This window comes from Capsicum annuum, chromosome 5, assembly GCF_002878395.1.
Source record: "Capsicum annuum cultivar UCD-10X-F1 chromosome 5, UCD10Xv1.1, whole genome shotgun sequence".
NCBI classification, from domain to species: domain Eukaryota; kingdom Viridiplantae; phylum Streptophyta; class Magnoliopsida; order Solanales; family Solanaceae; genus Capsicum; species Capsicum annuum.
Genome location: NC_061115.1, coordinates 177,675,453 through 177,688,390, shown reverse-complemented (window position 1 = coordinate 177,688,390; position 12,938 = coordinate 177,675,453). Strand labels below are relative to the sequence as shown.

The window sequence follows — 12,938 nt, the reverse complement described above, 5'->3', positions numbered from 1 at the left end:
CATCATCATCATCATCATCATCTTCTTCTTCTTCTTCTTCTTCTTCTTGTTTACCATTGTTGTTGTTGTTACCACTACTGTTGCTACTTGACCAATTTTTTAGATCAAATTTAGTTTTGTATATCACTTTGGCATTACTTCATAAGCAACGTTGGTAAGTAAAATTATAATTTTTAGTTGAATTTTCTTATCTGGGTACACTAATACTGTTGTTTTTAAAACAATGAATAGAACCCGAACATGAACCCAATAAAAGATTCATTTGTTTTAACAGATGACTCATCTGTTGCAATGAAAGACTTATCTGTTGGATTCATGTTTATGGTTCTATAGTGCTGTAAAGTAAATCAAACAGATGGGTTATCTGTTGTAACAGATGAGTTATCTGTTGCAATAGATGAGTCATCTGTTAACATATATTACTTGCCTATTGCAATAGAACTTGAAATTGATTTTAATAGATGTGTCAATTTCAACAGGTAAACAATTTGTCGCAATAGGTTGCAACAGGTAAATAATTTGTCGCAATAGGTTAGTGATCTTTTATAACAGGTGGCTCATTTGTTGGAATCAACTTCAAAGGTTATGTAGTACATTCCAACAGGTGATTCGTCTGTTGCAACAGATGTATAATCTGTTGCAACATCTAAGTCACATATTTCAACAGATGACTCATCTGTTGGAATCAGCTTCAGGTTCTAAAGTACTATAATATGTATGGCCAACAGGTTAAGTCATCTGTTGCAACATATAACTCACCTATTGTAACATATTATTCACTTGTTGTAATAAATTACTCATCTGTTGGGGTTCATGTTACGACACTATAAAATCACTATTAATTTTATTATGATGTCATAATTAAACATTTTTAACAAATATCTTTATTTAGGTACCACTAATGGAGGGATCAATAACAATAAGGATGAATTGTCATGGTGAATAGATCAAGGAGAGCAATTAATATATATGACGTTAGAAGGAAGGTGACATATTAGAGTCGATAACTATGACAGTTTAAAGTAATATTTTGTATGATGATTTTGTGAACTTAATCATCAGCTATTGTGGACTGAATTTTCAACTGGAAGAACTCATCATCAAATACATGTACAACTCTTTTGAAAATCAGAGGGTACTACCTTTCAAGATAATCGATCAGGTTTAGTTCTGTACTTATCTTAGTGATTCAACTAGGCCAGTGTTAAAGGAGTACGTGGTTGAAAAATCGAGAGAGAATGAGAACCAGAATATAGAAGAACAAAAACAAGAAGATATATTTGATGATAAGTGGATGATCTGGACATGAATATTTCAGATAATAATCAAACAACTTGCTCATTGTTGCGAGCAATATGGTGGGTAGTTCTTCTCAATCAACATAGTCGGGCTATCGCCAAGATGACGGGACTGGATTTTATAAGGGCATGTAATTCAAGGATAAGAATAAATTATCTACTTCTTTATTTATTGCTTGCTTGAAAAAATATTTCAAAGTAAAGAAGGTAATGAGCAAAGTCTTTTCCTTCAAATGTGCTAATCTGACCTGCAAATGGTGGTTAAGGGCTATGAAATACTTAAGCCCTGAAATATTCATCATTAATGTTCATCAAAAGTATCACACATGTGGTTCGGATTATGTGATAGGGAAAAATTCTCACCCTACGGAAGAGGTCCTCGGTCAATATTTCCAAAATAGGTTCCCCAATCGCAAAGGCCCTTCTACAAGTGATGGCCAATCAACTCTTTACAAAATTGGGTGTTATGGTCAGTTATTGGAAGATATATACGACCATAGGGATTGATAAACATTTGGTTAGGGAGTCACACGAGCATGAGTATGCAGTTCTTGATGTCTACCGTTACATGCTTGAGTCCACAAATCTCGAAAGTAAGACAGCATTGCATGTTGATGAAAACGGAAGGTTCAAGTACTTTTTTGTGTCCTATGGTGCTTGGATTATTGGTTTTCAACATTTGAGAAAAGCCAAATCCATTGATAGGACCTTTTTATGGAGCTAGAACAATGAAGTTTTGCTAGCGGTGGTGGCACAGGATGTAGAGAGTCACATATTTCTTGTAACTTTTTGTGAAGCAGAGAAGGAATGTGATGCCCCATATGGATATTTTTTTGAGCAAATGTGAAGCTGCATAGAAGATACGGAAGAGTTGTGTTTATTTTGGATAGACATCCAAGTATCCCAAAGATGAGTTCAGTTCTCTACACTTCAGCTCACTTTGGTTGTTACATGAGGTATCTTGGAGATAATATTCGAAACAACTTTAACAACAAAAAGGTCGTGACCTATTTTTATAGAGCTGCTAAAACATATAATGAAGAGTAGTGTTTTGACCATTTCAATCAAATAATGGATATGCATCCCAAGGCAGCAGAACATCTCGTACTTGTTGGTTTTGAGAGATGGAGCCAGACATTCTGTCCGGCAAATAGGTACATTCCTATGAATTTAATGTCTCATTTGATTTACAAGCTTAGTACGATGATACACTAAGTGATTCTTTTGTATAAGTATAATATTATGGCGTCAAACATTGTTGAATCAATGAATTTATTATTTGGCATTGAAAGAAAATTTCCCATCATGGTGCTATTTGATGAAATAAATAAGAAGTATGGCAAATTATTTCATGAAAGGCGTACGCAGTTTGTGAATGCAGGAACCATATTTGTTCTAGAAGAGGAAAAACAAATATCAATGAACGTCAGTTTGGGGAATAGGTTATTTGCTCATCAAATAGAAAATTACAAGTTCAGTATCGACGGTCTTGATGATACTGCCACGGTCAATCTTTAAATAAGATCTTGTACGTGCAGAGTTTTTGACTTGGACAAAAAAACTTGTCCATATGCTATGGCAGCTCTTTGAGCTCAATACGGTGCATAATATGATACTAAAATTTATGAATGCTCGTCTCCATATTATTCAGTGGAAATATATATAATGACATATAGTGAGAAGATTAATCCGGTGCCTTCCGAAGAATCTTAGGTTGCTCCTGTAAAGCTTTTGGAGAGATTAATACCTCATCCATTTATTGACCTAAGCATTGCCAAATCGGGAAGAAGGCGATATAAGAGGAAGCGTAGAGTCGAAGAATTATTTTCAACAAGAAAAAAATAAGTGCTCTGTATATAAGAACATCGGCCACAAAAGAACTACATGCCCAGATCGCAATCCACCATGATCGTTGTAAAAACAAAACTTGTATTGTTGTTTGTTATGGACTGATATTTTAACTCATTATTGTGAACATAAATGTTTTTATTTATTATATAAAATATCTTTTTATTAACTTGTGCATCAATAAAAAGAGGTAAAGCAGGAACTAAATACAACAGTCCACAAAGATATTATCAGCAGATTGCCTATCTGTTGCGATAGATGGACATTTGCTGGAAGAACACAGTATAATTAATCAAACTGGAATGTGTCCCCCAATAGATTACCAATCATTGCAACAGATGGATAATCTATTGGAGGAACACATTTTAGTTCTTGCCACTGGTGTGATGTTTCAATAGATAATCAATCTGTTTCAACAGAAGGTCCATCTATTGAAATATCACAACACTCTTGCTATTGCTACTGGATTTAAAATTATGTCAAACGCTCAATCCCTACCTCCAACCATCGATATGTTGAGATGAAAAATAGACAGAATTTAAATTAAATAAGAATTAAAAAGTCAAAGTCGACCAAACATAAATTTTTTCATTAAACAAAAAAATACATTAGGTAGGTAGATTGGATATAAATAAAAAAAGCATACACAAAAAGACAAAAAACATAACCTAATTCATTATTATTATTATCAGCCGGCCAATTGTCAATCGGTAGCAGCAGGGCCCTTCTCAGCCTACAAATCTCCTGGAGCATCCTTGCTCTCAAGGTGCCCAACTCCTACTGTAGGTCATTAACCCGCCTCTGAAGTTCCATCAGTTATGCTCCTAGCAGTAGTAATATCAACAAGACGAGTAACAACTTCAGGCTTGTAATCTAACTCCTCCTCATCTATCCTATGCCTTCTAAAAAATAGAGTCAATAGACCTTCAAATCCATAGCTATGCCCCAGCTGGTAGCTTACTTTCTTCATGGGAGAAAATATTACCTGACCTATATTAATATCAATATCATCACACACCAAAGCATAGATTAAACATACCCGATCCCGTGTAAACTCTATCATATGTTCGCCTTGGATAAGGCAATGGTACACAATACATCCCCATATCCGAACCTCTTTGTTCATTTATGCGTAGCAAAAGGAGGAGTGCAAGCCAGTGACTCGATGTCTGGTCCACCTAGCATATGAGTGTGTTCCACACAGCAAGTGTTTGATATAAGCGTAGGGAGGAGTCACAATCAACTGCTTCAAGTGGTTTGCGTCAACCTCAGGTATACCCAACAACTCATTTATATCTGCAGCTATGAATTGGACCACCTTGCCACAAACCTTTAATTCATGATCTGAGTCTGTAAGATCCCAGTTGGCATAAAATTCATGAATCAGGTGAAGATTACACCTAGTAGGCTGATGAAAAATGAAGTTCATGTTCAGCTACTCAATTCTCTGGACCATTCTTGAGCATTCCCTTAGTAGGCTCGCCCTATCAATGAACACCTCAGGAATATATTTAGCGTCAGTGTATTTGGAGTACCGCTGCTTTCCTACCTTTCTGACCGCCTTAAACCTAAATTTCCTTATCTGCCCACGCTGTAGCGGTGGAGCATATGGCACCCTAGCAAGTTTGTTTTTAGACTGCCTGCTTTATTTCCTAGCTGGTGCAGAAGAACCAGCCTTAGCCTTTTCTTTTAGTTACTAGTGATCCATAGTGCCTGTCATACAACACATATAACAAACAAGTGAGCAACTGAGTCGTAGGTCGTGCTAGCTTTAACTAAGTATGGATGAGTCACAACGACACCCCACACTTAATTGTTAGCTAAGGTGTGCGCATATAAGAATGAGGTACTCAGACTTCCCCTATTCAACATATTTAGCACACATACATGGGTCCATAATTCAAGTAATGATAAATTTCAGCTATACCAAAACAAATTTGGACCCTAGTATGGTATGTTAACTATCCACAGTAATGTCCCTTAATCGTTACATTAAGTTAATGCAAGGTGAACACAATTACAAATAGTTTTCAAATAGGCACATTCACTAACAACATTATGTATCAAAAATAGGGGTTGATAAGCAGGAATGACCCAATCATACACATTCAACCCAAATTCCACGCATATTCAGGCACAGGCCTAACACTAGTCCAAACAAATAAGGTTGCTTCAGCCCAATGTATAATTTGCCAATAAGATTTCTAACCCGACACATGTGCACAAAACACAATACTCTGAAAATTTTAATCACATAGATTCAAACATATTTAAATCAACCTATGTCCTACCACACACATTTACGTCAATCATTGCACACCATGTCAATTCAAGCACCCATTACCAAACAACTACCATACCACACTTCATTCAAATATGAATCCAATCATCATAACACACGTTATTTAACAATTGAATAAAAAATCATAAACAAAATCACTAAAAATTTCATAATAATAGAAAGATAAATATGGCAGAAGGTGTTATTCTCAAGTGCATCATTCATAATTCAACATTTTCAAACCATTAATGCCAAAAGTCTCATCAAGATTAAGAGAAAATTAAAACAAATTGAGAACTTTCCTTAAAAGTTGAGTGAAAGGAGTAAATTTTTAATAAAATTGAGAGAAAATTGAGTTAGGCTAGTGGGCAGCGGCGCTGGGAGAGAGAAAATGAGAGAATTTAGGGTTGAGGGGGTATTTATAGAGGGGCAGGTCGGGTCAAGTCAACTTTAAAATTTTGGTCTAATTTTAACCCCCAGCGCGATGCGGTGGGATCGCGTTGATTCACTGGAAAATGTCAATTACCATTTTACCACCCACTGCAATACATTGCTATCGCTCCAATCCACTGGAATTTGACAATTGTTATTTTACCAGCCACCACGAGGTGGTGATATCGCTCCAAGCTACTGGATTTCAACAATTGCCATTTTGGCCATCTCCGTAACTCGTTAATAGTAAAAATCAGAACTTTTTACCATTTTATCTCCACAACGCGATGTGGTGGTTTCGTGTCAACACACTAGAAATTAACAATTTCCATTTTGGCCCTCTTCGCGATGCAGTGCACTTTAAAATCCTGTTTCTAGTGCATTTTCTGACCCCTTTTTTACCTGATTTTGAACCTGACTTACACACATTAATTTGCAAACTTGTTTGCTTCCTTGGACGTGGTATTCTCCTTGGTTTCTATTCTCTCATCCCTACATATTAAGAAAAACTAATAAAATATCATAAGAAAAAGTGGGTTGCCTCCCACTCAGCGCCTTAGTTTTGATCGTCGCACGACTCATCTTTTTGTATTTTTTCCTTATAACAACTAAAAATTAAAATACCTATTACATTACATTTGTGGTTCATCTCCCACATAGCACCTTATTTTATGTCGTGTCATGACTTAGCTCAGTCTCACTCATCAGCAAAGGTGATGGACACATTGTGCTTATCTCCATAATTAGCCTAATATTGTTTCACACATTATCCATTCACCAAAAACTTCTCAGTCTTTTCTTTATTCCATAGTTCAACCGCTCCTTTATGCGTCATTCACACCACCTCAAAAGGCCCAGACCATTTGGATTGTAATTTCCCCGGAAATAACTTCAACCTTGAATTGAATAGCAAAATAAGTTGTTCGGGTTCAAACACTCTATCCTGAATTTGTCTTTCATGCCATATCTTGGTTTTCTCCTTGTACAGTTTGGAATTTTTCAAAAGCATAAAGACTCATCAAGTTCAACAAGCTTCAACAATCTCTTTTGCCCCGCGTCCTTCATCTTAAGATTCAACTTTTTAATGGCACAATAAGCTTGATGTTCCAGCTCTACAGACAAATGATAGGCTTTACAATAGACCAAGCGATATGGAGAGGTCCCTATGGGCATTTTATAAGCTGTCTTGTACGCCCATAATGCACCATCTAGCTTTTCAGCCTAATCCTTTTATTGCCCATTAACAGTCTTTTACAGAATCTACTTTATCTCTCGGTTGGATACCTCAACTTGACCACTTGTTTGTGGATGGTACGCAATGTCCACCTTGTGACTAACACCATATATAGCTAAAAGACTTTTAAACCAAGTGTTAATGAACCATCACTGATTATAGCTCTGGGAGTGCCAAACCAGGAAAATATATGTTTTTTCATAAATTTCAATACCACTCTCGCATCATTAGTCGGGCAAGCTGCAACTTCCACCCACTTGGATACGTAATCAACCATCATTAAGATGTACAAGTTACCATTTAATGGTGGGAATGGTCCCATAAAATCGATCCCCCAAACATCGAATACTTACACTTCAAGGATATTGTTTAGGGACATCTCATGACGCCTTGAATTGTACCTAACATTTGGCATTGGTCACAACTCTTTGCAAAAGCTACTGGATCTCAAAACAATGTTGGCCAAAAGAAATTGGATTGCAACACTTTTTTGGCTATTCTCTCACCCCCATGATATCCACCATCAGGAGATAAATGACACTTTTGTAGCACTTGTGTGAATTTAACTTCCAGAACACATCTGATTATAATTCCACCAGGAACCTGCTTGAAAAGATATGGATCATCCCATATATAAGCACGTGAATCATAAAGCAGTTTTTTTCTTTATTGAGTAATGGATTTAGGAGGAAAAAACGAACATGATATCAAGTTCACAATTCAGCATACCACGGAAGCTCACACACATCTAGAGCCAATATTTTTTCATTTAGAAACTCTTCCTAAATGCAGAGAGAGTCATCAACAATATAATCATGAGTCTCCAGCCGTGACAAATGGTCTGCAACTTAGTTCTCTTCTCTTTTCCAATCACGAACCTCTCGGTTAAACTCTTACAGCAGTAAAATCCACCAGATCAATCAAGGCTTTGCATCTTTTTTATTGAAGAGATACTTGATGTTCGTATGGTCTGGGTGAAAAATAACCTTGGTGCCCACCAAATATGCCCTAAATATATCGAATGCATAAACCACCACTAACATCTCCTTTTCAGTGACTGTATAGTTTATTTGGGCATCATTCAAGACTTTACTAGCATAATAAATAGAGCAAAATACCTTGTCTTTTCTTCGCCCCAAAACTTCTCCAACAGCCACGTCAACTGCATCACACATCAATTTAAATGGCAACTTTCAATCTGAGAAATCAAAATAGGAGCTTCTGTCAGCTTCTTCTTCAGTTTCTCAAAAGCTTCTTGACAATCCACCCTAAAATCAAACTTGGCCTCTTTTTATAACTATTTACACAACGGGCTTGCAATTTTTGAAAAGTCCTAAATAAAATGCCTTCAGAAACTCGCATATCCCAAGAAACTTCGCACTCCCTTCACGGTTAACGTGGCATCTTTTTAATCACTTTAATTCTGGCTCTATCTACTTCTAGTACTCTACAAGACACTTTATGGCTAAGCACTATTCCTTTCTTAACCAAAAAGTGGTATTTCTCCCAATTCAGCACAAGATTCATCTCTTCACAACTAGCGAGGACTCGATCTAGATTGTGCAAGCATTTATCCAAAGAATTATCGTAAATAGAGAAATCATCCATGAATACCTAGACAAATTCTTCAACCATGTCATAGAATATTGCCATCATGTATCTCTGAAATGTTGCAGGTGTATTGCATAGGTCAAAAGGCATGCGTCTGAATGTATATGTGCCATATGGACAAGTAAAAATCATCTTCTCTTAGTCCTCAGGTGCAATAGTGATCTAATTATAACCCAAGTAACCATCAAGAAAATAGTAGTACTTCTACCCCACCAACCTATCCAATATCTGGTCAATAAATAGGATAAGATAGTGGTCCCTTCTTGTGGCTTTATTCAATATCTGGTAGTCAATACAGATTCTCTATCCAGTTACCACACGAATAAGGATCAAATCATTCGGTTCATTGGTAACCACAATCATCCTACCTTTCTTTAGGATGCAATGTATTGGCCTACCCACTTGCTATCTAAAATTGGATAAACAACCTCATTATCGAGCCACTTGATGACCTCTTTCCGCACCACATCTTTTATTATTAGATTCAACCTACGTTGTTTTTGCACCCTTGGTTTGAAACCTTCACCCATATATATCTTGTGCATGCAAAAAGCTGGATGTATCCAGGTAATGTCAGACATCTGCGATCCGATTGCCTTCTTTTTTCTTTTTAAAACTGCCATTGCTTCCCTTACCTAAACATCAGATAAATCCGAAGACAAAATAACAGGCAAGGTCTCATTGTCACTAAGGTAAACATGTCTCAAGTGGGGGAAGAATCTTAAGCTCTAATTTTGGAGCTTAATCAATTGAAACTTTAGGGGATGGGCCAATCGGACTATTTAATGGCTCAAAAGGCAGCTTTCTTAATTCAATCACCGCCAAATTCATGACTTGGACCAATTTCAATGCCTTCACATCTCTATAAAGATCATGACCCATCAAATCTTGCTCTAGTGGATCATTAGACAATAATTGATATAGCCCAGATGCAAGCTCAATAACTGATATAAAAGATAATTTTTCATATATATCCAACAATTTTAGCGCCTTGTATACATTAAAATCCTCCACTTTATCATGTACTCTCATTGTTATCTTCTCTGCTGTCATATCAATTAATGATTGCTCTATTGCTAGGAATGGACTTCCCAAAATAAATAGAACAACTGGATCAACTTCAAAATCAAGAATCACAAAGTCTACGAGAAAGATCAGTGATCCCACTTGCACTAAGGCATCTTCAATAATTCTATCCGGTCTAGCAAGGGACCTATCAGCCAACTGCAAAACAATGGTCATAGGTTTGGGACTCCCAAGACCCATATTTTGGTACTATGATGTGTGCATAAGATTTATTGTAGCCCCTACATCACACAATCCATGAGCACTAATGGTCTGCCCAATAGTGATCTGCAGAGTGAAACTACCTGGATCCTTCAGTTTCATGGGCAGTTTGTTTTGTATCTTGGATGTGCACTCCTCAGTAAGTGCAACTGTAGAATATTCTATCAACCAGTTCTTATTTGACATGATTTCCTTTAGATATTTTACATATTTTGGAACACTCTGTAGAATATCAACAAGAGGAAGATTTACATGAACCTACTTTAGAAGATCTAAGAACTTCTTATAACTGTCCTCCTCTTGATGCTTCCTTTGCCTCTAAGGAAAGAGTAAAGGTAAAGTCTTTTTCTGTACTTGAATTTTATCGCTTGCAATTGTTTCTTTGACCCATTTTTCCTCATTACCTTTAAAATTATCATCAGTTACTATGGGATTAACCTACTCAGATGTTGTCTTCTTGAACTGGAACCCACTCCTTATTGTAACGGCATTTACCTACTTTGGATTTGCCTATGTATAGCTAGGTAAGCCTTCTTGAAGTCTTATATTTTATGATCCTGCAATCTAACCGAGTTCCAACTCCAAATTCCTAGGGATCAACTGTTGACTCTTTAAATCTGCTATAAAGTATGCTTGATTCGACAAAAGCTTCTTTATCATCTCCTTCATATTACTTGTTTGAGTAGTATTCTAAAACTGTTATTGATTCTGTTGCACTGGCCCCTTATACTAATTATTATTCTGTGCCTGATTTTCACCCCATGAGAAATTGGGATGATTCCTCCAATTAGGATTATATGTGTTACCAAAATTCTGTTGCCCTGGATGATTTTCATTTCCTACATAATTCACAAAATATGGATTAACAACACAAGCATCTATCGTGTGTTCACTGCTTCCACAAACCTCACACCAAGAATTCACCTGTTGGACTGCATTAGCTATAGCTATTTCTTGTGGAACCCCTAACTTCATGTTGTTCAACTGTGTGTAAACACCTGATTTTGGATTGCTATAAGTTGGGGTGATAATGTTGTGAACTGGTCTACCTCTAACACACCAGCAACTTTCTTAGGAACACTCCTTGAATCAGCATACCAATTAGGATTCCCTTATGAAATATGATTCAACAGTGTGTACAATTCATCATAAGTCTTCTTAAGATCTTGCCCACCTTCTACTGAATCTAAGAGAATCTTGGTATTTGGCTCTAGTCCCTTAATAAAGGTATGAACAAGGACATTATTAGACTGATGATGGTGAGGGCAATTTCTGAGCATACTTTTAAATCTCTCCCAAGTTTGGTAGAGATTTTATCCTTCTTTTTATCTGAAGCTCAGAATCCCATTTCTCAAACGTGCAATTTTCCCAGATAGAAAGAATTTAATAAGGAACTTTTGAGATAGATCTTCCCAAGAAGTGATGGAAAGTGGTGGTTCAGCATGTAACCACCTCTTTGCTTCCATAATTAAAGAAAAAGGGAAGAGTGTCAATCTAACATAATCAGTATTCACCCCAACAGGAATGTAAGTATCGCTTATTTCTAGGAAGGTTGGTTTATGCTGCTACGGGTCTTTATGTGAAAGTCCAGAGAATTGCCTCGCTGAATTCAGAAATTGCACGATATTCTTCTTTAATTCAAATCGACCACCTGGCTTGGGCTTATGAATACTGTTAGTAGCATGGTTCGTGAGTGGGATTGCCAGCTCTTGAAAGGGTCTAGAAGTTGGTTGAGCAGGAACAGTTGGGATAACGGGAGCTGGGACATGTCTGGCATTAGGATCGACAAGATCATTTAGATCAACTCTTTCAGAAATTTGAACCTATTGAATGGGATATTGATCTCTTCGCATTTGTTGAAATATTAGTTCGGGTTCTACGAAAGAAATACCAACTCTTTATCTCTCACTAATCCTGTAGTCAGCTAAACCAGCAAAAATTCAGCCACTAAGATCAAGTCGTTAACACTTAAATTTATTATCAAAAACCAAAACTTTAGCAATTTACTAATCATATAGTTTGAAAGGTGCTATCTCGAGGACCCTTGATATTATTCGAGATGGATGGTCAAGAGTGGACTAAACCAATCAATTCCAATACGGTAAAGAAATACTTTGTTTGAAGGGTGTTTTTACTCTTTTGATTTCTTTGTTTATTTGTAATTTCCTTTATGATAGTATTCATGTAATGATGTGTAATTTCCTAGAATCACTTACTTTTACGTACAAACAATATTTGACCTGAATTCTCAAGAAAGGGATCTATAGGCAGCCCGTGTCGGCTTCGGTCAACCCCTTAGGATAATTTACCCCTTTCTTTTATGTATAAACTATATTTGACCTGAATTCATAAGAAAGGGATACGTAGGAGACCAGTGTCGGCTTCGCTCAACCCCTTAGAAGAATTTACCCCTTTCTTTTATGTATAAACTATATTTGACCTGAATTCATAAGAAAGGGATACGTAGGAGACCAGTGTCAGCTTCGCTCAACCCCTTAGAAGAATTTACCCTTTCCTTTTATATACGAACTATATTTGACTTGAATTCCTAAGAAAGGGATACGTAGATGGCCTGTGTCAGCTTCGGTCAATCCCTTAGGAGAATTTAACCTTTCTTTTTATGTATGAACTACATGATGACCTGAATTCTCAATAATGAAATACGTAGGTGGCCTGTGTCGACTTCAGTCAACTTATTAGATTTTTCTAGGTTTCCCTAGCATGGTCGTTAATTAAGTTTGACCTGATTCATGCTTCAACGGGATATGTAAGTGCCTAACGATTCGATCATACCATCCTAGAAAATAGAAATTGGGGGAAATTTTTGAGGAGAAATCTCGAAAACTCAAAAGAAGAAGATCATCATCAGGCAAAAGGAATAAAACTAGCAAAGACTTCTGGAGAAGGTCTTCGAATCCTCTAAATCCAAGATCATCTCAAAATAGTA

General features: G+C 36.6%; 1 non-coding gene across 1 annotated transcript; it reads left to right on the top strand.

The window, feature by feature from the left end:
• The first annotated feature begins 11,242 nt into the window (after nucleotides 1-11,242).
• Nucleotides 11,243-11,349, top strand: LOC124899061. The gene has a single exon (XR_007056199.1). It is a non-coding gene; the product is annotated as a small nucleolar RNA R71 (small nucleolar RNA).
• Nucleotides 11,350-12,938: the final 1,589 nt, after the last annotated feature.